Genomic DNA, 24,489 nt, shown 5'->3' on the forward strand with positions numbered 1-24,489 from the left:
GGGGAGGAACATATAAAGGAACAAAAAACATCACATCACACATTATAAGTATCTTAGAAACAATAGCAAGAAACAGAAAAATCACTTGTCTGATTCATTTCTGGTAATATCATCTTATCTGATATGCACATAGCTTATGATCTATTCTTATTCTAGACATATATTATCTGTTGAAAATAAGGGAAACCATGGGACCTATGTTTCTTTTGACTTGGCTTACTTCATTTAATAATTTTTTTTCAATCTTTCCAATTCTTAACAAATTGGGCGATGTCATTCTTTCTGATGGAGGCATAGAATTTCATTGTGTATATATATACCACATTTTCATGATCCATTCATCTTCTGTGGGCCCTCCAGGTGGGCTCCATATCTCAGCTATTGTAAATCATGCTACAGTAAACATAGTTGTTCTGGTAGTTTTGGTATGGTCTTCTTTGTGATCATTTGGGTAAATCCCCAAAAGTGTGATTGCTGGGTCATAGCGGAGCTTTATATGGAATCTTTTGATGAGCCTCCATACTGCTTTCCAAAGTGGTTGAACAAGTTAAAACTCCCACCAAGAATCAAGTAAAGTTCCCTTGTGGCCACATCATCTCCAGCATCTTTAGTTGTAAAAATATGGAATGATTCAAGAATTTGCATGTCAACCTTGTGTAGGGGCCATGTTAATCTTCTCTGTATTGTTCCAATTTTAGTGTATGTGCTGCTGAATTGAGCACAGAGCATTTTATATATATAAAGTGTAATTGATTTTCTTAAACTAGACAATTCAAAGAAAAGTAAGTTTTGAAGAATTCTCGTTAAATTTTAGAACCACGTACCTCTTACATAAGCACACATTTAAGAATAGTCAAGATTGACATGTCAGAAACAAAATAATCCCAGATATTGTTGTTCAAGAGATGTGTAGGATCGGGCGGTAGGGTATTGGGTAGGAGGGGTGGAGGAAGGCTGGGAAGGGATGTGAAGGGTAAACAAAGGAGGAGGTTGCAATGCTTGATAAGAAATATACTCATTATCTTGCCCATGTAATTGTAACCCCTCTGTACAGTATGTTCACAAAAAATAAAAATAAAAAAATGAGATGTGTAGGAGGACGAATTCAATTATTCTGTACAAGGCACCTGTCATTATGAACACTGCGGCAAGTGTTAGGTTTTGTTAAAAGTTTTAATGTTTTAAATATATTTAATTTTGGGAATTTGCTTATATAGGCCAAAATTAGGACTGTTTGTCAGGTCATACAACTTTTCTATAAATATTTAAGATTTATGGTAGCAGACATATGCTACTAAAAAGTACATTTCAGAGTTTATTAGAAACATTACTAATGAGATGTTGCAAAGTCTTAGTGTAAAGAAGCAGAGTGAAGAGTTAAGACTTTGTTAACTGCACAGTTTCTCTTAAAACTTTAGGGCTTCCTTACTTTATATGTTAGTGAGGAACAAATGATGATATAAGCCATATACAAATGATGAGATGAGTCATAAAAAGCAATCTTAGTTGGTAACTTTAAAGACTACACATAGCCTATAAACTTTGTTGAACATCATAATCTTATTCATTGTTAAATGTACAGGAATGTGAGAATAGTAAAATTGAATATGTAAGTACACTTCAAATACTGAAAACCCTGGTAATTCTTCGATATTTTATTTTATTAATCATTAATATTTATTTATTGTGTTTCTTTATTTGTAGTATTGTTTCCCTTGTAATATAATAAAGCTTTTTGTTATTCATCATCAGGAGGTACTTTGAGAAGGTTACTGGGATAGCCAAACCATTTTTTATAGTTGCATGTGAATTTACATAAAGCAAAATTAAGAACAAAATATTGATTGAAAAATTATCAAGTACAGTCAGAATCAGGAGGGATGATAAATGTCCACACTTAAAATCTTAGCCCTAGGCTCAAGCAGTGATATTACAGAGTTGAGGTCACAAAAGTGAGAGACTGTGTTTTGTTTTGTTTTTTACTTTGATTTTGTTGGCCATGGAGTTGAACTCTGGGGCCTGGTTGCTGTACCTCAGTTCAAGGCTAGTGCTACCACTTGAGCCACAGAACCACTTCCATCCTTTTCTACTTATGTGATGCTGAGGTATCAAACCCAGGGCCTCATGCATGCAAGGCAAGCACTCTACAACAGCCACCATCCCAGCTCCTGATAGCCTGGTTTTAAAAATTCATCCAAACAACATTTGCTTTCTGCTTTGGGTTATATAATGAAATATATGAATATCTTTTCATATTTTTGTGTATTTTTATACTTCTAAATTTAAACTAACCCCAGCCACATCATTCTTTTCAAAGTCATGAAATATCTCTGAGAGTTTGCTAATGTGAAAATTGTTTTAGCATTTTAAATTACTTCTGAGTCATTTTTATTTTTTATTAAAATCATTTTATATTTTGGGTTGATGGATTATCATACATCAAATACCTTCAAGTGTACATGTAGAGCCTAAAGATAACAGTATGAATATTCTCATACAGCTCTTTTATCTGTTATGCACTTTCAGTATTATGATATTTCTCCCTCTTTCACGCTCTCTCATTTCCTCTTTCTCTTTCATGCTCCATGTCTGCTACATAGAATTTCTGCTGGTCTACTATTATCCTTGAGGATCCACTGGCTTTGTGGGAACATGATGGGGACTAACATTTTCCCTTGCATTCTTAAAGAATTATGAGTGACGTGATATTATTCTTTGACATTGTAAGTGGCAAAGCAAAAGGTCTAGGAATTCCTTTTCATGTTTACTACTATTACAAATTTTATCTCATAGGAATCATTTGGATGGATATGATATTTTAATGTGGGCTAGGAAGGTGGCTCAGTGCTAGAGTGCTTGCCTTGCATGCATAAGACTCTGGGTTCGATTCCTCAGCAGCACATAAGCAAAAAGAAAAAAAGCCAGAAGTGGCGCTGTGGCTCAAGTGGTAGAGTGCTAGCCTTGAGCTGAAGAGCTGAGGGACAGTTCCCAGGCCCAGAATTCAGGCACCAAGACTGGACCCCACCCCAAAAAAAGATATTTTAACCTGTGACCTAAAAGTTCTTTTTCTTTCACAAACAACCTTTGTCTTTGATTACCAGTTTGTAACTACATGTAATGAAAATAAAGCTCTCCTATGGAAACTAGACCGAAGTTGTTCACAGGGATGAAAAAGAAGGTAATGATGGAAGTGAGTACAATAGAGCAAGGTCCTCAGAGCAGTTTATCATGAACACTTTGTGAGAATGACAATGTTTTGGGAACTGAACAATGGTATATATGCATATATATTTGTAAATGTATATTTATTTATATATGCATATATGCGTGTATATGCCCTTATATTGCACACATATATGTTACTATACACACAAATTCACATATACATATACACGTATACATGCACACATGGAGAAAGACACATAATTACAGCCAACACAAGTTTCATTAGTTGCTGAAAATGCCTTAGATGGAATGCTTGGAAAAAAATATGTTCAAGATGTATTTGTCTCTAAGAGTTCTTTTACCACTCCTCTTATCTCTTTAAACTGGGAGGTTTTGACAGATTGGACTTGCAAAATGCAGTACACATGATAGCAAGTTACTCAGAAATGTCAGTATGTAAAGATCATATGGTGTCTCCTTGATCCCCAGGGAATGCTTGCTCTTATACACACACTCTCAACAGCCAAAGTAACAGGAGAATATCATGGTAAAGAATAAAATTATAAGCCATTAAATGGCACCCTTCTTTGAGCTCTTTTCCAACAGCCAGCATCAATTCCTAAAAAGATTATTGAGTCCTCATAAAACTGGACCTCAGGTCAACAGGTAACCAACTCATGTGAAAAGTCCTATGAGAGAAATGCTGACTGAGGTCTTGCTGATTTTCTGGCCAAGAAAATAAGAAAAGAAGAGATTATTTTTAATATATTAAAGTTTGAGAATAATTTGTAACTTGTCAATAAATGTCTAGAACACAACTAAACCAACTGACAGAAACGGTGTCCATTTCATTTAATATGCTCTTGGACTTGGTGAGTGATTTTAATTGTGTCTACACAGTAGAATCAGCATAAATCAAGCCAGCATTTCTTCATTTAATATACAAAGATAGGATTCAGGTTGACCCATTGTAATAATGAGATAATAATAATGTAATAATGTAATAATAAGACACTTTATCAGAGAGTGGGTGGAGGGATGAGTTGAAGAGGTGTGAAGAGAAGGGATGGTAGGGGAAAACAACGGATGGGGTAAAAATGCTCAATAAGAAATGGACTCATGCCAGGTGCCGGTGGCTCATGCCTGTAATCCTAACTACTCAGGAGGCTGAGGTCTGAGGATTGTGGTTCAAAGCCAGCCAGGGAAGGAAAGTCCGTGAAACTCTTTTTCCAGAAAACCGGAAGTGGCACTGTAGCTCAAGTGGTAGAGAGATAGCCTTGAGCTGAATTGCTGAGGGACAGTGCTCAGGCCTTGAGTTCAAGTCCAGGACCAATAATGAAGAAAAAATTTGTACTCATTATCTTACTTATGTAACTGTAACCCCTCTGTACAGTATCTTTACTACTTATATATATATATACATATATATATATATATATATATATATATAAAGATATAAGGAAAACTTATGTACTTATAGGAAGTTGTATTTGTCACTCAATATCAGTAAGGTATTGGTTTTAGGACCACAGGCATATTAAAACATCGGATATTCAACTACTCTACATGAACACAATATATTATTATTTACATTAGAATCTGCCAACAACCTAGTGCAGTGTAATTACTATGAAAATTTGTACTACATTCTATGTTTGTAATAAAAAATAAAATATATGCACTGTCAACAGATACAAATTTTTTTCAGATAATTTTTGTCTGCATTTTGTGGATGGAATTGGGAGCACAAATTTCATCACGAAGACTGGTCTGCAAAATGTAAGGAAAAAGCTTACACAGCATCATTGAATAGTACTGAACTCCAAGGAGAAGTACTTGGATTGAGACATTATCAGAAAGTGTAAGCATGCAAGTACTTTTTAGAAATACAGCTGCTAGATTTCTAATGGAGAGCTTTCATAACACTTTGTGAAACGCAAGCCAGAACCTCACTGAAGAGTAAATGGTTTTCCCTCAACTTTCTGTCATGCTCAGTCATTATCACTCAACATATAGCTAATCTTGAATAATCCTTTAATAAGAAAATGTTGATGGAGTGTTTATATGCAGAAAACCTGGGAAGGCTAAATGTTTCCAATTAGGATAGTCTGTATTCTATGATCCAGCAGAGAGAAAACTAGATAACCATCCATTTACAACCTTCTGCATAATTCTGATTTTGCCCATATCAGTTATCTATCCATACCTGTGCCTGAGTAAGAGGATTTAAATGACTTTAGTGTTTTAAAATTTAAATTTAAATGTGGAATGAAATTAGTTCCAATGCATTACCTTAAGATATTTAGAAACAACTAAAGGTCTATAAGATTTTTGTTATTTGAAGTGAAGGGATATTGGAATTTGGTTCTCTATAGTTTAAACAATTTTCAAAAAGAATTGGCAAAGTAAAATTTACATTTGCAGCAGACGACACTTATTAAATTTTGTATATTGAAAAGAGCACAAGCCTCAACAATATGTCAAAGCTATCCTGTTATTTATCTCTAACGGTTTATGCTTTTGGTCTCTTAATAAGAAAACCAATTTTTTTTAATCTTTAGCTAGTTGTGCAAAGGGGTTTCACTCCATCATGTCAGTGTGGAATAGAGTGTATGTACATTTCATTGTACAACACATCTGGATCATTGTTAATCTTTCCACTTTTCTTCCTTCCCTTTCCCCAACCCCACCTATCCTTTCAAGTTTCCTACTCATATTCTCACATATGTACGTTGAGTGATCTGACTATATTAGTACAACCTTTCCCCCTCCATTCTTCTGTCCTACTCCCTTTAAGCCCAGCTCCTTATTTAAGACTTATTTCAACTTCACGGTATTTTGTAAAGTATCTCTTCCTTTGGCATTTGGCTTTGGGCTTGCCAAATCCTCACTTCCATGTTTGACCTACATAAATGAGGCTATTTCTCCACATTTCCAATCTGTGAATGGCTGAGATAGGTCTCCTTTACTATTCACCTTCTGTCCTAAATTTAGAATTGGACCTTCAGGGCCATCAAATAGAGCTTTTTCACTTTCTACACACTGAAGATGGAAGGAAAATAATTTCCATGATCTCAACATTATGCTATCCATCATGAATGTCCATCACTTATGACTTCAACAGTCTAAATTTAAAGTTATGTTTTCTGCATTATATTCACACATTTTAAGTGAATATCGAGGACAATTTACCTAGTATTGGAAGTTTAGGGACGATTTTCAATTTCTGGTGATAGAAACAGGAGTCAGTTTTAATTGTGCAGAATCCACTATATAGTGAGTGCTGTAGTCTTCTAAATTTTCAATAAATTCTGAGTTACTTTTTATTAATAATTGAAACAAGTTTTATTTCAATAAGTTAGAATGAACTCCCCCCCCCCATTTCCCCTACTAGTTCAGGTTAAGTCTCCTTTGGCTTTATTGTTTGAGGGGATGAGGGTAAACAGATGAGTGTAAACAGAAAGATGATCATTGCTCAGATATCTCCTACTTCTTCTGTTTCTGCTATTCTTTTTTAAATTTTTATTTATTTTTTATTGTGAAAATATTGTACAGAGAAATTACAAGTACATGGGCAAAATAATGAGTACATTTCTTATCAAACATTGTAGCCTCCTTCTTTATTTCCCCTTCCCATCCCTTCCCAGCCTCCCTGTTTCTGCTATCCTTGTAGAAAGGAAGACTGGAAGAGGGAACAAGAGTAATACTTGGGCAAGGGAGCATTCCTGGCATATCAATTATTGTTTCTCAGAATCACTTAAACTGCTTACTCTTGCCTTGTCTCTAACAGTAACCTAACTGTGGCTTCCTTCGTGCAGGAGTAAGCACACTAACAGGTATTACATGCAAAATTTGTATTTTATATCTCAGCTTACTACTACCAAAAATAGAAAGCTTTGGTTACATAAATGCAAAGGCGCTGATTGTTCAACAATACCTTAGTGAGGAATAGACAATTCTACTCAGCTCCCCCCTCCTCTTCTATTCTTCATTCCCCTCCCCTCCCATCACATACCCTCCCTTCCCTTCTTCTTTCTTTATATCTCTCTCCTCCATATTCATTTCTATCTTCTCTCTTTTTCTCTTCCAGTAGGAAGTGATTTGGTTTATATATACGTAATTGAACAAATATGTATTCTCCTCTTTTTGAGAATATTTATTATTAAGAAGTGAGTTCTAGCAGAGCACCAGTGGCTTACAGCTCCATACTAGGTGGGTTCAAATTTGACAATTGTAATTCAAAGCTTTTCCAAGTAGATAAACCTAAGAGATTCTTTTCTCCACTTGTGGTAAAAGGAAGAAGTGAAAGTGTGGTTCAGGAGGTATAGAGTAAGCATTGGGATTTAAAGCCCAGATTGTTAGGTTTTTAAAGAGTAGTCGAGTAAGAACCACACAAACACGAGGTATTCAGGAAAGGGGTAAGTTTTTTCATCATTCCCGCTGGCACCAGGCCATGTTGGCCCTCCATGCGGCTGGGAAAGTCCTGGGAAAGAAATGGAAAAGACCTGAGAAATTGAACATCTAGGGCTGGGCTAGGCCTTACCTATGGTATGGATGGAGAAAGGTGTGGCCACATCAAATTCAGATGCAGATGTGATATCTTCCAGGAGTGCCAGTTGCCAAGGTAACACAGGTACTGGGAGGAGACTTTGCTTGGAGGAGGGTGGAATCTGCTCGCTATCCAGAAGCAGACCTTATATTCCAGCCTTTTAATAATCATGAAATAGGGTGCGGATCCTCTCTGGCTACTTCCTGCTGACAAGGTGTATCAAAATTAGGGGTAAAAGGCTGGAATTTGGTCCCATCCCAGAGAAGGCAGTGAGCTGCAGCTGTCCTTTGGTGAGTGTGAGTCTTTAATAAAGTCTGGCGGAGGCAAGTCTCTTGGATGAAGTCTAGAGAAAGTCTCATGAGGCATTGAGGGGTTGTAAAAATTTATTAGAGAGCAAATAAATGGCAAGTGGAAGGACTTGGGGCTGAAAAATGTTGTAGAAATGTCCCTATCTTGTGACTAGGTAGAGGAGAATTCAGGTAACAAAGGCAAGAATGTGAATTCCCATCCTGTTAAAAGGTAGACAAGTATGAACATTAGATGGCAGGTTTCTTACTTATATTGACCTCCTGCCTCTGGTTAATTTTGAAAGGGCAGGCACAAAATGGCTGATATGACATCATCTCCTCTTACTCCTCTCCATAGTCCCTTGTTCCCCAGACTGGCTGAGTCTAGGTGCTCGTTTCTGGGATGACTTGTCTCAGTGAGTATTCATGGAGATTTTCACTCAAGGCCTGGGCACTGTGCCTGAGCACTTCTGCTCAAGGCTAGTGCTCTACCACTTTGAGTTACAGTACCACTTCCAGTGTTTGGCTGGTTAGAATTAAGAGTCTTCGGCCATACTTCCAGCCTCGCTCTTTGCAGGTTAGTTGGGAGATGGAGTCTTAGGGATTTTTTCAGCCCCAGTTGGTTTGAATTGCAATCTTTGTCACAAAAACTCTTTATTATTTCCAATTAAACAACATGGCGATCAAATAGAATAAGTAGAATTTACCTGGTCCTTACCAAGAATTGACCAAGAAATATCTTGCAATGACAAAACTCATTAGATTTGAGAATCTTAGCACAGATATGCCCAATATTTTAGAATCACGTAGTCAGTACTAGAATACATAACATCAAACCAAAAAGGCAAAACTCAAAATCTAAAATTTTTTACATTAATATTTAGACATCTTTGCTAACAAAGCACATCAGATACTTGGGCCTCAGTTACCAGAGTCTGAGAAAAGAGCAACTTGTTAGCAAGGTACAATAGAATAGTTGGATGGAGGAGTAATAAAATTAGTGGAAAGATATGGGTCAGATAGGACCAAACACTGAACCCACCATGTGGCCAAGATGGCAAACTCACGATGGTGAATTTCTGAAAAAATGCAAAGAAAGCCTGAACAAAGAGATGAAGCCTAGATTGGCTAGTCTTTGATAGGGAAGCTAGAGGAGGTCCCCAGGACCCAACTCTCATTACACTCTTCAGGACACAATCCAAAAAGTTGTAGAAAAGAAAGGGAGAGATACACGAAGTTGGACATGATTAGCAGAGAGCAAAGAGTTCCTGAAAGTGAACAGACTTCTGACCGTTTACCATTGCAGAGGCAAAAATTGTCTAAACCTGAGAAGAGACTAAAAAATTAGGTGCTCTGGCTATCCAGGGAGTGCAGGAGGCATTTCAGAGGGGTTTCGTGGCACTGGAGTTACACACAGCTCCCCATTAAGGGTGTAGGAGAGAAAAATAACTAGTGAGTGAAGGTGGGCTTATCGGATGGAAGTGGAGCCACAACTTACCACTGAGCCCTCTAGGGGGAGTGGCCAAGCAACCAGAGTCAAGTGCCCTTGGCTCCAGACGTGACTGGGCTTTCAGTTAAAGGCCTAGCAGGTTCTTCGGTGTAGAACCACATCTGGAGAGAGACTGAGTGACAGAGAACCCTTAGAGAGTAGTTCACTCACCAAAATGTTCAAGCATGGAGGTGGATGCAGAGGCCAGCAAGGAATTGATTCACTTTGTCCACAGCAGACAGACCGGTTCCCAAAAGGCCTTCAGAATTGTGGTATTCCTCAGAGCAAAAAAGGGAAAAACAAACAAAAGAAAGAAAAAAAAAAGGAGAGGAATCCCACCTCCTATCCTGACTTTAAGCCTTTCCCAGATTCAAATGGCACCATTTATGTTAGGTTTTTCAAAGTGGTTGCTGAGTAAGAACGACACCACACATGAGGTATTAAGGTAAGGAGTAGGTTTATTCATCAATCCTGCTGGCACCAGGCCATGTTGGTCTTCCAGGGGGCTGGGAAAGGCCTGGGAAAGACTTGGGAAAGACCTGGGAAAGAGCAGGTCTGGGCATGGGCTAGGCCTTGTCTATGGGATGGGTGAAGATAGGTGTGGCCACATCAAATTCAGATGTGACCTCAGCAGATGCAGATGTGACATCTTCCAGGTGTGCCAGTTGCCTAGGTAACACAGTTATTGGGCGGAGACTTTAATACAAGGAGGATAGAGTCTGCTCTCCATCCAGGAGCAGACTTTACACAGGTAGAGCGCAAGGCCAGGATTTCAAACCCCAGTACCAGCACAATGTAAAAAAAATGAGTCCTTTATTTTTGAAAAGGGGTATTTCTCCAAAAATTCATACCCAGGAAAATTTTCAAGGTCAAAGACTGTTTGAAAGGCTCTTTCACATCTTAAAATGATTTCTCTGTTTGATTCACATTATGGAAAATAGGAATCACAGTTCACATTAAAAAGTATGCACATTGTTGAACATTTTTAATGTTCAACAAAATGTAAAAATTGTTTATATTTTTAATGTAAAGGAAGCATGGGAAAGGAATGCACCTCATTGGGTGAATTAGGTTTGTCTCACTGACAGAGTTTTGCAAGTAAATGAGGGTCTGTTTACATGTAAAGAAGTCTATACAGATGGATTTCTAGGAGGGAGAACAAGCTTAGCTGCTGTCCAGGTTTGAATCAAAGTAAGTTTATTCCTATGAAATGACAAAGAGTAGCTCATCTCATAGAATTCTATGCGAACAGCAATTTGAAAAGGTTTAAAAAACCCATGTCTATGTTGTGAACAACCAAGTTTTCACAAACAAAAAAGAATTTCCTGAGCCAAAAATATATGTTAGAGCAAAAGAAACTATGTTAAATATAGTTAATGGCTGAGGGACAGGTGTAAAATTGTTCTGTAATAACAACTAAACTATACATTTTGCATCAAGTCCCTAACAAGAATCTCCAAGATAGGCCTTGCTAAATCTGTCATAGAGGACTGGGTTTATGCAATTGTCAATTTTGTTTAGGGTCCAACATCTTCTATGGTCGCTTTGTTTGCAAATTGCTCACACCACATGCAGTGTCTGGAAAAACGTGCTGTCTTGCTAGACACCTAAGGGATTTTTATGCCACTTTGAATATTTATCGTTTTACTTCTTGTAATTATACCTGTCAATGTGAAGTCCTTTCGTGATAAGAATAATAGCTTCTGGAAATGGTACCTTGGCTCCCAGGCCCAGAGTTCAAGCCCCATGACCGACACACACACACACTCACACACACACACACACACACACACACACACACACACACACACACACACACACACATTTACTACTTTGACTCATGTTAGGTTCCTGACATGGGATATCACACAATTATCTAATAATCAAACTTTCCTCCCCAGACAATACATTCATACTTCCACACAAACAAATACACCAGATCATTCAAAATAATGAGAATAATGAACCATCTACTCCGTGATTTCATTCATTCATGATGATGCATTTTTCATATCATAATTAAAAATCTTTTTGAGTCTCTCTGATTATTAGACAAAAGTATGTTATCATATAATAGAAACTCTAGGTAAAATTAATTTTCCCTAGTTAATCTTTAATATATCATATCAAAGAATTCTCTTTCCTTCTTGCAGAGTCTGTTTCTGGCATTTTTCCCTAATGTCTAATATTAAATTACAAAGGACATGCCATATTCCTTAATTCATTTTTCCTAAAGGTTATGCTATAGAGTTGAATCTGATTTGTTTACTGATTCTAAATTAACTTTTCTCAACAACTTGTATTATTGTTTATATTGCTCCTAAAGCATTTGAAATGTCAAAAAGAACTGGATATTCACCTTAGCAATGATTGTGAATGGCAGCAATGTTTGTGGGGAAATGAAGGACTTGGAAGTATCTGGAGTGCCTAAAAGATGGCAATGCTATTTAAAGGGCTGATCGTTTAGTAATCTTTTAAAATGTGTTCTTCTGATTACATCTAAGAAGATAAAAGTATGCTTTTCATCACATTGTGGCCTGTAAAGCACTGGAATCATTTCCTTTGTACATCATATGCCCTGCTGCTACTGTAGTGAAACCCACAAACAACTGCACAGCTGTGTTAAGCTGCTCTAGATTTTGAAATTTTCTTCCAGTAGCCCTCCCTAGTTATTCAAGCCCAGACTCATGAGATAGTCACATAATCCACAATTACAAGCACCACAATATAAAAGACCACGTGCAAAATGAGGTTCATTTTTTTCTTTATTGTTTCCTTTTTATTGATTGTCTTTTAAGGAGCGTGGGGCGGTTTATTTCTCATTATTCTTGGTGTGACTTAAATAAATTTACCAGATTTTTGAAATAAAATAGATATAAAAAGGCATATTTAGTCACAAAATAAGAGTGAATATTTGAGTGATTCTTTTCATTCTACTCCTGTTCACAGTTATTTTAAAGTAACTTTGAAGGGGGGACCAAGATGGCGACGGGGCAGTAGGGAAACGCCACAGCGCTCTCCAACCAAAAAGAGAGTTCGAGTTCCAACGCTTAATCTCCCCAAGAGACCGACAACAACAAAAAGACGAACACTCAGAGAAAAACCAGAGGCGGAGAATAACAAAAAAGAAAGAGGAAAAGAATTTCAAAACAGAGAAAAGCGAAGACCCCTCCCCCAACCTTTACTGGCCGCGCGGCAGCGCGCCAAGCCGCCGGCCAGCCGGCCCGGCGGGGGCTGTGGGAGCCCCAGAGAAACAGCAGAGACACAGGGGGCCACTTTCAGAACATCAGGTACTGGTTTGCAGAACAGCAGATCGCCAGGAACAGAGAAACCTACCAGCCGGGAGTCTCCACGAGGATCCCACCCCCACCCCTCACTCTCCACCCGAGCAGAGAGGCTCCATCCCGCCAAAGCCGCTCGGCATCAGCAGAGTGACAAAAGGACCTGCGGCAGACCACCCGGCCCGCCTGATCGCGATCGCAACGATCCAGCACTCTCCACCCGAGCAGAGAGGTTCCATCCCGCCAAAGCGGCTCTGCACGACAAAGGGTCCTGTCTGCAGACCACCCGCCCGCCCGATCACGATCGCAACAACCCGGCGGGGTCACTTGGGCCCCAGAGGTACCGAGAAGAAGCTGCCTGAGCGTGGACACTCTTGACCCAACAGCTTCGACAGAGGCAGAGACAGAAAAGAATCACACAGAGCCACCACCGCCCAACCCAGCCCGGATTGCAACAACAACTGACGACCTACACCACACAGAAACAACCAGCTCCAGGGTGAGTACCCCACAGGGGAAGTGTATCCCTCAAGGGAGACCAGAGCTGGAGGGAATCCCCAGACCCTGACCTAGACTCCCTACCCCAGCACCCGGACCACAGGACCCACTAAAACTGGGAACTGTTTGAGAGCTCCACCAGCCCGTGGAGCACACTCAGCTGGCCAGGCTAGAGCAAGAGCACCCCTGGAAGGGAGCTTAAATGCCCAAGCCAGGAACAGCGCCCCTGGGTCAAGACTACCAACAGTAGAAGAAATTTGAACTGTGTCCCCCAGGCTGTATAACCTAGGGGGTATACACATCAGCACAGGCCTAACAAGCGCGCTCCAGGCTGGGGCCGGAACCAAGCCCGGGGATCCGGCGCCTGAACAACACAACCAACTCCTCCCAATTGAAGTAAAAAGCTGAGCATACGCCTCAACAGAGGGGAGAAAACCAGGAAACAACACTCCCCCGGGAAGCACGCCTGTGACAACAAAAGACCTGGAGGCCCAGGACAAGAGAAGCCCAAACCCCACCAAAACTCCACCCATATACCCTAGACTGGGAATTGGGCAACACAGGCTGCCAGCACCTGATAGTAAGCAGGAGCTCAGACTGTTAAGGCGGCTCAGCAATAGAGTGATAGTCTTGGATGTATGAGGCCCTGCATCTGATTCCTCAGCATCACAAAAGCAAAAAGGGTCAGAAGTGGTGCTGTGGCTCAAACGGTAGGGTGCCAGCCTTGAGCTGAAAAAGCTGAGGGACAGCACCCAAACCTAGAGTTCAAGCCCACAACCAGCCCAAAACAAATAAACAAAAACACATCAGGAGCCCATAGCAGACTCCAGCATTTGGGAGAGTGCATCCAGAGCATCTGTTCTTCACAAGAGCACCCGTAGGAGCAAACACAAGCAGTCTAGGCTGCTCAACCCTTCCAAAGGCAGGAACTGTCAGCAATCTACAGCAGAGAGCTGAGAATCCTAAGTAAGTCAGAATAGCAGCTGGAAATAGGCTCCCAACAGAACCCAGATCAGGCACAGACTCTCTCTACCAATACAGAATCAGCAACCAAGCAAAGACAGACACACCAAAACAAAATTGAAGAGCAGTCTCCTGAACCTCCATGCGAAAATCACAGAGAAAAATCACAAGGTTTACTACCACCCAGGACAGCAAGCTCACCCCAAAAGCCAGCAGCCACACAGGGGAGAGCCCCAGTGGGAGCAAAGCAGGAATGGAAGACAAAGGCTACTTCCAAGGGTTGCTGGAGGCAATGACTCAAGAAATAAAGCGAGAAATTTATCAGAAATTGAAAGAGCACAAGGATGAACTATCCAAAGAGATACAGGGTATCAAACAAGAGATGCATGCAAAAATAGAAGCTGCACAAACCTCAATAAGAAGTGAGATAAACGCCAAATTAGAGGTAATGCATACCTCATTGAGAGGTGAGATCAGTACTCTGAGAACCAACATTGAATCCATAAAGGGATCCATTTCCTCCATGCAAACCACAATAGAAGCCACTGTCAACAGAGTGAATGAAATGGAAGGTCGAGTGTCAGATACAGAAGACAGAATACACCAACTGGACCAAAAAGTGACAGATATGGAAAAATTACTCAAATTAAACCAAAGGGATATTCAAGAGCAAGCAGATAATGCTAAAAAATTTAACCTTCGCATAATTGGAGTGGACGAAGTTGAGGAATTCCAGAGCAAGGGAATGCAACACCTATTTAACAAGATAATCAATGAAAATTTTCCCCACCTCAAAAACGACCATCTTAACTACATCACAAAAGCTTATCGAACACCCAACAAGCAAGACCCCAGGAGAAACACTTCTAGACACATTATAGTAAAAATGATAGATCTGAATAATAAGGAAACAATCCTGCATGCAGCAAAAATGAAGAAGGAGCTATACTACAATGGGAAAAAAATAAGAATTACTGCAGATCTCTCCACACAAACAATGAATGCAAGAAAAGCCTGGGAAAGCACCATACGAGCCCTGAGAGCCAATAACTGCCAACCCAGACTGATCTACCCGGCAAAGCTAGCATTCACATTTGATGGAGAACTGAAAACTTTTAATAGCAAAGAAAAACTAAATGAATTCATAAACATTAAGCCAGCATTACAAAGAATTCTAAGAGGGGGGACACAACCTGAAGAAAGCAGCCAGGAACTGGGGCCTGCCCCAAACAGGCATTACTCAAAGTCTAACTGAGCAAGCACAGGAGGAAAGGAAAAAAGAAAAACTTAGGAAAACGGAATGGCAGGGACAACAATGCATCTCTCTATACTTTCTCTTAATATAAATGGGCTGAATTCGCCAATTAAAAGAAAACGAACTGAGGACTGGATAAGAAAACAAGACCCATCCATCTGTTGCCTTCAGGAGACCCACCTCTCAGCCAAACATACAAACAAACTCAGAGTGAAGGGGTGGAAAAGGATCTACCAATCAAACGCCCCCAGTAAGAAAGCAGGTGTAGCTATCCTGATATCTGACAAAATAAACTTTTCATTAAAATCAGTACAGAAAGACAAGGACAGACACTACATATTAATAAAGGGAACAATCCAAGAGGAGGATATAACCATCATCAACTTATATGCCCCAAATATTGGTGCACCTAGATATGTCAAACAAATGCTCTCAAACTTACAGAATAAAATAGATCCCAATACGATAATACTAGGAGACTTTAACACACCACTCTCACCAAAGGACAGGTCTACCAACCAGAGGATTGGCAAAGAAGCTACCGAATTAAGAGAGGCCATACTGCAAGCGGAATTAACTGACATCTACCGAGTATTTCACCCTAAAACAACACAGTACACATTCTTCTCAGCAGCTCATGGAACTTTCTCCAAAATAGACCATATCATAGTTCATGCAAGGAACTTAAGCAAATACAAAGGGATCGACATAATCCCCTGTATCCTATCTGACCACAGTGGAATCAAGCTAGCTCTCAATAACAAAGCATACAGCAGAAATTTCTCCAATACATGGAAATTGAACAGCACACTCCTTAACAATGCCTGGATAACAGAAGAGATCAGAGAAGAAATAAAGCATTTCCTACAACTCAATGAAAATGAAAACACCTCACAAAGAAACTTGTGGGACACAGCCAAAGCAGTCCTGAGGGGCAAATTTATTGCCCTCAGTGCCCACATCAAGAGAATGGAGACAGACCAAGTAAATAATCTCATGTTGCAATTAAAACAGCTAGAAAAACAGGAAAAAATGGAACCTAAAGCTACTAGAAGAAGCCAGATAACCAAATTAAAAGCAGAGATTAACCAATTAGAAAATCAGAAAACCATAACCAAAATAAACCAAACAAAAAGCTGGTTCTTTGAAAAAATAAACAAAATTGATGGCCCATTGGCTAGATTAATTAAAAAAAGAAGAGAGGAAACCCATATTAATAGGATTAGGGATGCCACGGGAAACATCACCACACGTACCCAAGATATCCAAACAATTCTAACAGACTACTTTCAAAAGCTATACTCTCTAAAGGAAGAAAATCGGGCAGAAATGGATGCATTTTTAGAGAAATACAAGTTGCCCAAACTGAGCAAAGAAGAAGTTAACCAATTAAATAAGCCAATATCCTATAATGAGATACAGGAAGCTATCAAAAGTCTTCCAACAAAAAAAAGCCCAGGACCAGATGGATTCACAGCAGAATTCTATAAGACCTTTAAACAAGAACTAATACCCATACTCCTCAAGCTCTTCAGAGAAACAGAGAAGGAAGGAGCTATCCCAAACTCATTCTACGAAGCCAATATCACACTCATCCCCAAACCAGGCAAAGACCCAACCAAAAAGGAGAATTACAGGCCAATCTCCTTGATGAACACAGATGCAAAGATCCTTAACAAGATTCTAGCTAACAGAATCCAGAAACACATAAAAAAAATAATTCACTATGACCAGGTAGGCTTCATCCCAGAGACACAGGGATGGTTTAACATACGTAAGTCAATAAATGTAATCCAACATATCAACAGAGCCAAGGTCAAGAATCACATGATTATCGCTACAGATGCAGAAAAGGCCTTTGACAAAATTCAACATTCATCCATGCTAAAAGCTCTGGAGAAAATAGGAATAGAAGGAACATTTCTAAAAACAATAAAAGCCATTTATGACAGACCAATAGCCAATATTATACTTAATGGGGAAAAGCTACAACCAATTCTCCTAAAATCAGGAACAAGGCAAGGATGCCCACTGTCTCCACTCCTCTTCAATATAGTCCTAGAACCCTTAGCCAGGGCAATAAGGCAAGAAAAAGACATTAAAGGGATCCTCATAGGAAAAGAAGAAGTTAAACTATCCCTTTTTGCAGACGACATGATACTATACCTCCACGATCCCAAAAACTCCATCCCCAAACTCTTAGAAATCATAAATCACTTCGGCAAAATAGCAGGATACAAAATAAACCCACAAAAATCAGTTGCCTTCCTATACACTGATAATGTACAGGAAGAGAGGGAAATAAAGGGAGCAACCCCATTCACAATAACCTCCCGAAAAATAAAATATTTAGGAATTAACCTAACCAAAGATGTAAAAGAACTATTTAATGAGAACTATAAAAAGTTAAAGAAAGAAATTGCAGAAGACACTAGGAAATGGAAAGACCTCCCATGCTCCTGGATAGGCCGACTTAATATAGTAAAGATGGTAATACTTCCAAAACTAATATACAAATTCAACGCAATTCCTATTAAAATCCCAATGACGTACATCACTGAAATACAGAAAACAGTCCAAAAATTCATATGGAACAACAAAAGACCTAGAATAGCCAAAACAATTCTAGGGGATAAAGACAATATGGGAGGGCTATCCATGCCGAACTTCAAACTCTACTACAGAGCTATAATAACAAAGACAGCATGGTACTGGCACAAAAACAGACCCGAAGACCAATGGAACAGAATAGAAGATCCAGAAATAAATCCACAGGCCTACAGCCAGCTGATATTCGACAAAGGAGCCAAAGACATACAATGGAAGAAACAGCCTCTTCAACCGTTGTTGCTGGGAAAACTGGGCAGCCACATGCAGAAAACTAAAAGTGGACCCCAGCCTATCACCATGCACCAACATCAACTCAAAATGGATTAAAGACCTTAACATTAAACCTGAATCTCTGAAACTACTGCAGGACAGAGTAGGAGAGACACTTGAACTAATAGGCACAGGAAGGAACTTCCTGAACAGAGTCCCAGGGTCACAACAAATTGGAGAGAGACTCGACAAATGGGACTACCTTAAAATAAAAAGCTTCTGCACAGATAAAGCTATCGCAACCAAGCTAGAAAGACAACCAACTAATTGGGAAAAAATATTTACCAGCAATATATCAGACAAGGGGTTAACATCCTGTATATACAGGGAACTCAAGAAACTAATCCCTCCCAAACCCAACACACCAATTACTAAATGGGCAAGGGAACTAAAGAGGGACTTCTCAAATGAAGAAATAAAAATGGCAAAGAAACACATGAGGAAATGTTCATCATCCCTGGTGGTGAAGGAAATGCAAATAAAGACAACCCTGAGATACCACCTTACCCCAGTCAGAATGTCCCACATCCACAAATCAGCCAACGACAAATGCTGGAGGGGATGTGGAGAACGAGGAACGCTATTACACTGCTGGTGGGAATGTACACTCATACAACCACTTTGGAAAGCAGTCTGGAGGGTCCTTAGAAAGCTAAAGATTGACCTCCCTTACGACCCAGTCATACCACTTCTAGGCATCTACCCTGAACAACAGGAACCAATATACAAGGACACGTGCACCTCCATGTTTATTGCAGCACTGTTCGCAATAGCTAGGATATGGAAACAACCTAGATGCCCCACCACAGATGAATGGATCCAAAAATTGTGGTATCTATACACAATGGAATATTATGCAGCCATTAGAAATGACAAAATAATGGCATTTGCAGGGAAATGGATGGAGCTAGAAGGAATCATGTTGAGCGAGGTAAGCCAAGAACGAAGAGACAAACAGTACATGATCTCCCTGATAAGTGGATGATGAATCCAAAATGTTAGGTGAAATGACAAAACTAACAGGACTTAAGAAACAAAGAACTCCCACTCATCTGGTTGAACCACTACTAAATATCCCCATGCTGCTGATCACATATATGGTATATAACATATGAGCACCGTTATATATTACAGACTGTGATAGACAATTTGCTCCAGGAAAGTTAGAATGAACTTGTGACTTTAAATGAGCATCATTATTCCACAATACTGTGAATTTCCGGAAATTAAGTAATCACTTAATCACGATCAAAAAAAAAAAAAAAAAAAAAGAACCTTGGGGAAGGGAGGGAGGGAGGGGATGGTAGGGGGAAAACAATGGAGGGGGTAACAATGTTCAAGAGGAAGTGGAAGTGTACTCATTACCTCACTCATGTAGCTGTAACCCTCTGTATAGTATCTCTACAATAAAAAAAAATTAAAAAAAAAAAAAAAAGAAAAACAACTGAAAAAAAAAAAAAAAAAAAAAAAAAAAACAATAAAGTAACTTTGAGATGAGACAAGCATATGTGTAAATTGCCACGCACCAGGCACACAGGACTATGGAATCTTTGGGCTTTGATTTCTATATCAACTTCACCTAGAAAAGAACATAATCAATTGCTTTATGTCTTAAGTAATCTACTTAAAACAAGTTTTATTAATTTTATCAATACATCTCATAATCTATGGAATTGATGCATTGCATAAGTATTTGATTTCTTATTTCCACTACATTAATATTACACTTATTTTAGTTTTTTGCACAAGAAATAAAGACATTCTTTTTTTTGGGGGGGGGGCGTTCGTGGGGTCTGAACTCTGGGCCTGGGCACTGTACCTCAGCTCTTCAGCTCAAGGCTAGCACTCTACCACTTGAGCCACAGCACCACTTTCAGCTTTGTTATTTTTGCTTATGTGATGCTGAGAAATCGAACCCAGGACCTCAAGCAAGCAAGGCAAGCACTCTACCACTGAGCCACCTTCCCAGCCCAATAATGACATTTTGAAGATAAAACATTCCTGTTTTTCTTTTTTTTATTTTCTTTTTTTTTTTAATATTATTTCATTTTTTTGTGTGAACCTATTGTACAGAGGGGATACAATTACATGGGCAGGATAATGCATACAGTTCTTATCAAGCATTGCAGCTTCCTTCTTTATTTAACCTTCACATCACTTCCCCACCTCCCCCCTACCTCCCCTCCACGCAATTCTCCCAACTCCCCCCTCCCCCCAACCACCGCACCAACTGTTTAAAGCTCGTTTTCGACATGACAACTTGTTGCAACAGGTTCACCTGTATCCTCAAATGACTAGTTTTTCCCCATCTCCTCCACAAGTTGTACTGACAACAAATATAGTAAAAGCAGGGGTTATACTGTGGGGGAGGGACATACAAAGCAACAAAGAGATAATCTTATAAATGTGTTAGAAACAAATGCATGAAATAAAAATACATTCAAATTCATATCTAAGGGTTCATTTTCCTAACATCCTATTATCTGATCTGCAAATAAGAGAAACCATAGGACCTATGTTTCTTTGGGCCTCGCTTACTTCACTTAATATAATTTTTTTTCAAGTTTTTCCATTTCCTAACAAATGGGGCAGTCTCATTCTTTATGATGGAGGCATAGAATTCCATTTTGTATATATACCAAATTTCTTGTTCCATTCATCTACTGAGGGGCATCTGGGTTGGTTCCATATCTTAGCTATGGAAAATAATGCTGCAATAAACATAGTTGTGCTGGTAGCTTTAGTGTGGTATTGTTTGTAAACATTTGGGTAAATGCCCAAAACCGGGATTGCTGGGTCATAGAGGAGCTCTATATGAAGTCTTTTCAGGAACCTCCATACTGCTTTCCAAAGTGGATGAACAAGTTTACGCTCCCACCAACAATGAAGTAAGGTTCCCTTCTGTCCACATCCCCTCCAGCATCTGTTGTTGTTAAGAGTTCTTAATTATAGCCATTCTAACTGGGGTGAGGTGGTATCTCAATGCTGTTTTGATTTGCATTTCTTTTATGGCTAGGGAGGTTGAGCATTTTTTCATGTGTCTATTGGCCATCCTATTTTCTTCTTCAGACAAGTTTCTCTTCAAGTCTTTAGCCCACTTATGTATTGGGCAGTTGTTTCTTTGAGGATTTGTTGTTGGGGGATTTAATTTTTTGAGTTCCAAGTATATTATAGATATGAGATCCTTGTCTGCTGTATGGCTAGTGAAGATCTTCTCCCAATCTGTGGGGTTTTTATTGATCTTGCTAGCTATGTCCTTTGCCATGCAGAAGCTCTGCAACTTCATGCAATCCCATTGGTCCAACCTTTCTTTGATTTGTTGGGTTTCCTGGTCTCTATTCACAACATTTCAGACGGAGCCAAGGAGACCTGGGGTTTCTCCTATTCCATCCTGTAATGTTTTCAGAGTGTCTGCATTGACTTCGAGGTCTTTGATCCATTTGGAGGTGATTGTGGTGCAGGGTGATATATAAGGATCTAGCTTTAGTTTTCTACAAGTAGATAACCAATTTTGCCAGCACCATTTACTGAAGAGGCTCTCTTTCTTCCATTCTATTTTTTAGCTCCCTTATCGAAGATTAGATGGCTATAGGTCTGTGGGTTCATTAATGGATTTTTAATTGTATTCCATTGGTCCTGAGGTCTGTTCTTATGCCAATACCAAGCTGTTTTGATTAGTATGGCTTTATAGTAGAGTTTGAAATTTGGTACAGATATTCCTCCAGGAGTGTTCTTTCCGATGAGGAGCGTTTTTGCTATTTGGTGTCTTTTATTGTTCCACATGAATTTTTGGATTGCCCCTTCTATTTCCTTGAAGAATGAGGTTGGAATTTTGATAGGTATCACGTTGAATTTGTAGATAGCCTTGAAAAGCATTGCCATTTTCACGATGTTAATCTTTCCAATCCAGGAGCATGGGAGGTTTTGCCATTTTCTAAGTTCTGTGTTGATTTCCTTTTTCAAGATTTTAAAGTTTTCATCATAGAGGTCCTTCACTTCTTTGGTAAAGTTAATTCTTAGGTATTTTATTTTTTGTGGGGCTCTTAAAAATGGAGTTGCTTTCCTAATTTCAGCCATACTTTTCTCATTGTTGGCATACAGAAAAGCTATTGATTTGGGGCGGGGGTTAATTTTATATCCTGCTACGTTGCCAAAGTTTTGAATCAGCTTGAGTAATTTGGGAGTGGAGTCTGTGAGATTCTTTAAATATAAGATCATGTCATCTGCAAAGAAGGAGAGTTTTATTTTTTCTTTCCCTATTTGGATCCCCTTTATGTCTGCATCTTGTCTTATTGCTGTAGATAGGCATTCTAATACTAGATTGAAGAGAAGTGGACAGTGTGGACATCCTTGTCTTGTTCCTAAGTTAAGAGGAAATGGCTTTAGTTTTTCAACATTAAGTATAATGTTGGCTGTAGGTTTGTCATATACAGGCTTTATTATATTGACGAATGTTCCATGGATTCCTAACTTTTCCAAAACCTGCATCATAAAGGGGTGTTGGATCTTGTTGAATGCTTTTTCTGCATCTATTGAGATAACCATGTGGTTCTTATTCTTGCTCCTGTTGATGTGATGAATAATTTATTTGATTTGCGTATATTGAACCAGCTTTGCATCCCTGAAATGAATCCTGTTTGATCGTGGTGTATGATTTTTTTGGATGAATAGTCGAAGTTGATTGGCCAAAATTTTGTTGAGAATTTTTGCATCAATGTTCATCAAAGAAATGGGTCTATAGTTCTCTTTCTTTGATGAGTCCCTTCCTGGTTTGGGGATGAGGGTTATGTTGGCTTCATAGAATGTGCTCCGTAGTGAACTTTCTCTTTCAATCTCATTGAGGAGTTGGAGGAGTATTGCTGTGAGCACTGCTTTGATGTCCTTGTAAAATTCCGCTTTAAAACCATCTGGTCTTGGACTTTTCTTAGCTGGGAGGTCTCTTATTGCTGTTTCTATTTCAATGCTTGATATGGGCCTGTTAAGCTGGTTCAACTCATCTTGGATTAGTTTCGGCATGTCAATATTTGCTAGGAAAAGGTCCATTTCTGTCAAGTTCTCAAACTTATTAGCATAAAGTTTTGAGAAGTATTCCCTTATAATGTTCTGAATCTTGGTTGTTTCCGTGGTGATGTTTCCATTCTCATCGCTGAGTTTATTTATTTGTGTGTGTTCTCTTCTTTTTCTGATAAGATTTGCTAAGGGTCTGTCAATGTTGTTAATTTTTTTGAAGAACCAACTCTTTGTTTTGTTGATTCTTTCTATAGTTTTTTTGGATTCTAATTCATTTAATTCTGATTAAATTTTAATTATTTCTTTCCATCTAATGGATTGAGGTTTACCTTGCTGCTCTTTTTCAAGGAGGTTTAGCTGTGTCTTGGTTTCAGATCTCTCCAATTTGTTGATGTAGGTGCTCAGAGCTATAAACTTGCCTCTGAGTGCTGCCTTTGCTGTGTCCCAGAGGAGCTGGTAATTTGTGTGTTCATTTTTGTTGAATAGCATGAACATTTGAATTTCCTTTCTAATCTCTTCCATGACCCACTCGTGATTCAGCAGTGTGTTGTTTAGCGTCCATGTGATACCGGAATTTTTTTGGTGGCTTTTGGTGTTGAGTTCTAATTTTATTCCCTTGTGGTCAGAGAGAATGCAAGGTATAACTTCAATGTTTCTGAATTTAGATAAGTTTTCTTTGTGGCCTAAAATGTGGTCTAATTTAGAAAATGTTCCATGTGCTGCTGAGAAAAACGTGTATTCTGATGCTGCTGGGTGAAATGTTCGGTAGATGTCTGTAAAATCTAGTTGATCTATGCAGCTGTTTCGAGCTGTGGTTTCTCTGTTGTGTTTTTGCCAGGTTGATCTCTCTAGTGGGGAGAGTGGTGTGTCAAAATCCCCAACAATTAATGTCTTTGTATCTTTATGGGATTTGAGGGAAACTAGTATTTCTTGGATAAATTTGGGTACTCCATTGTTTGGTGAATAGATATTTAGAATTGTAATATCCTCCTGAAGGAGAGATCCCTTAATTAGTATGTAGAGACCTTCTTTATCTCTTCTCACGAATTTTAATTTGAAGTCTATTTTATCTTATATTAGGAATGCAACTCCTGCCTGTTTATGGGGGTCGT

General features: G+C 39.0%; 1 non-coding gene across 1 annotated transcript; it reads right to left on the bottom strand.

Annotated features, from left to right (window-relative positions):
• Positions 1-615: 615 nt before the first annotated feature.
• Positions 616-722, bottom strand: LOC138818466 (U6 spliceosomal RNA). Its single transcript, XR_011369147.1, has one exon. It is a non-coding gene; the product is annotated as a U6 spliceosomal RNA (small nuclear RNA).
• Positions 723-24,489: the final 23,767 nt, after the last annotated feature.

This window comes from Dipodomys merriami, unplaced genomic scaffold (genome assembly GCF_024711535.1).
Source record: "Dipodomys merriami isolate MVZ:Mamm:240054 unplaced genomic scaffold, mDipMer1.0.p SCAF_764, whole genome shotgun sequence".
NCBI classification, from domain to species: domain Eukaryota; kingdom Metazoa; phylum Chordata; class Mammalia; order Rodentia; family Heteromyidae; genus Dipodomys; species Dipodomys merriami.